Consider the following 2,927-nt stretch of genomic DNA (forward strand, 5'->3'; position numbering starts at 1 on the left):
TTGTAAAAATTGAAAAACTGCAAATATTTCGCTAAAATCAAACTTTCGGTGGCTATATCTTGAAAACGAAGCCCTTTATCAAAAAATCTGTAAAGTACTTTTCGATTGCAAATTCAATTTTGCATTAAAAAATAATGTCAAACTTGTTTTTGCATGAAACTTCGATTTTTTCCAAAAATCACTATTTTTCAAAATTCATAACTCGGCGGCAGATTTTTGACCATGTTTCTCTATGGCTCAAAAGTTGCGGATTTTAGTCCCCTAAAACATATCAAAAAATCTCGAAAATCAAAAAATATGTATTTTGGGAAATTGAGTTTTAGTGAAAAAAAAAGTTGATTAAAAAATCTGCAATTTTTTTTCCGTGTACCTATTTTTTTCTCAATAGTCCTCAACAATACCTACAACTTTGCCGAAGACACCAAATTGATCAGCAAATTCACTCAAAAGTTACAGCTGTTTGAATATTTACATACCATTTTTGTATGGACAGCTGCCAAAATTGTATGGAGACTTGTATGGGTGAACCAATGACGCAAAATAGCTTATTTGGTCATAGGGAAGGCCCCCACAAAAAAACGAAACTATTGGCACTACGCCCCCCGGGGCATGGCCTTCCTCTAACGTGGGATTTCTGCTCCAGCGCCTCTGACGAGACAGGAGAAACCGGGACCGACGTTTTACTTCACCATCCGATAGAAGCTCAGTGGATAAGGTGGGAATCGAACCCGCGTCTCATAGCATCATCGGAATCGGCAGCCGAAGCCGCTACCCCTGCGCCACGAGGCCCCCACAAAGTTTGAGCCAAATCAAAAAATACAAATAAAATCCATTTCCGGTTTTGGTAGAGAATTGCTCATGTGGATTCAGAGTCGGTGTCGGAGCCAACCATTTGTTGAAAGCTGGAGTGGGAGTCGGCTAGAGTTGGTAGGCCGGAGTTGGAATTGGAGTCGGAGTCGGTTTGAGCTGAAAGCCGGAGCCGGAGTCGGAGTCGTAGTTGGCTAAACTCAGAAAGCCGGAGTCGGAGTCGGAGTCGACAAAGAACAAAGACAAAGTTGAAAATTAATTCTGAAAGAATTCAAGATTAATACATAACTGCAATATGAAATAAAGAAGCCTGTCAACCCTGCCTAAAAGCAATTATTCAGAAGCACGACAAGCCCCCCCTTGAAGAGGGGGCGCGCAACCGTCATCACACTTTCGGCATTTCAGTGTGTTTACAAACGAATTCGAAACTATCCGAGCAATACAGCAATAATGTGGTGATGTTTTGCGGCTTCACACCCCGTTCCCTTCGCGCGACCTTGAATGATGAGGGGGCCGCCGTTATTAATCGTTTCGCCCAGGTGAATTGAAGCTATTTGGTCGAATAAATTAGATATTTTAAGGTTGGGGCTGTTGCTGGCACGCAACCCGATCGATAGATCAATCGATGGATACCGGCCTGCGATGATCCATCATTTGATTTGGGTTCATCAGCCCGGCTAGCTCAGTCGGTAGAGCATGAGACTCTTAATCTCAGGGTCGTGGGTTCGAGCCCCACGTTGGGCGTGGATCTTTTTTTTTATTTGCTTCTGATGAATCTACGAGGTTACGTTAATTAGTTGCAGATTAAGTTTGCATACGCTGATTAACGTGAAATAATTAGCCCCTCTTGGTGTTATCGAGCCTCATCGTACGTACTTTTTTTAATTTTTCATAATTTATTACCTTTCATCGCACGTTCCTCGCACGAATAACGTTTATGATGATGAGTGTGTTCGGCTCACCAAAGTCGGAGGAAAATACACACCGAGCTCTTTGCTGGTGTAGCATCAATTGACCAGGTCATTAATTAACTGAAAGGCTATAAGATTAGCAAACCATAAAGAGTAATTGATTGATGTTATCTTAGCCTGGTAATTAGAGGCATTAGGGGGGAAACCAGAAAGGATTTTCGCTATTGGTGAACCATAGCAAAATATAGTATGTGACACCCGATATATTGCGACATATTTCTCAATGCAAGTGCACTCAGGTGCTGCACTTATAGACAGACACAAACACACACACGCAGACTTTGCACTGACTGGTGCACCCGTTGATGCAGATTTTTTTATAACTGCAACTTTTATAAATGGCAAAATTATAGAGAGCGAAACGGCACCGAGATCTATCCGAAGGAATTCCAGTGCGATAATGATTGGGTTGGCGTAACCGTTGCGGCTGCGTTTGCTTCTAGATGATAGAATGCTTGCTCTTAAGTGACTGAAAACCTTGCTTGTAATAAAAATTAAGGTGAAAAACTAGCAAAACCGAAAAAAGACCTCAAAAAAAATAATCAACAAGTGTTTTTTGTAACTTCGCCCACTCAAGTGCACCCGTTCTTTCAAAGTGGCATTAGTTAAAAAAATAATGGTAAATCATTCATCAATCGATCGAACTGCTTGGGCAAGTCCAAAGTGTTCTCGCAACTGAGACTGTGTGCTCTTCAACTGGAGGAAATTGAAAGTGGAAAAGTCACGCCACTTTACATCTTTGTGATGCATTTCATGCGCACCTCACTCACTAACAGTACTTAATTACGGCTCGGGGCTGCTACTACTAGTGTTGTAATTATAACTGCAATGTAATTCCGCATTTTGCCGTGTTCTGGTTTTGAATGGTGATAAAAGGAGTGATTCTCAAGTGCGTTCTAGCATAAAGTACATACAATTTATCTTCTCTTTGGAAACCCAGTGCGCAGAAAACATAGTTTATTGTATGGAACTAAATCATTTCAACTAACACAACAAAATATCAATATGACTTGGGTGACAACGACATAAGACAGAGTTGCCAGATTTAATTAGCATCAATTGATAAAAATAGTGAGATTGGGTCAAAGTAATTTTTTACGGATTTTACAATTTGTTAGGTTCTTCTCAATGCTGCTAAATTCTGTTCAA

General features: G+C 40.7%; 1 non-coding gene across 1 annotated transcript; it reads left to right on the forward strand.

Annotated features, from left to right (window-relative positions):
- Positions 1 to 1,478: 1,478 nt before the first annotated feature.
- Trnak-cuu lies at positions 1,479 to 1,551 on the forward strand. Its single transcript has one exon. It is a non-coding gene; the product is annotated as a tRNA-Lys (tRNA).
- Positions 1,552 to 2,927: the final 1,376 nt, after the last annotated feature.

This window comes from Culex quinquefasciatus, chromosome 3 (assembly GCF_015732765.1).
Source record: "Culex quinquefasciatus strain JHB chromosome 3, VPISU_Cqui_1.0_pri_paternal, whole genome shotgun sequence".
NCBI lineage: Eukaryota > Metazoa > Arthropoda > Insecta > Diptera > Culicidae > Culex > Culex quinquefasciatus.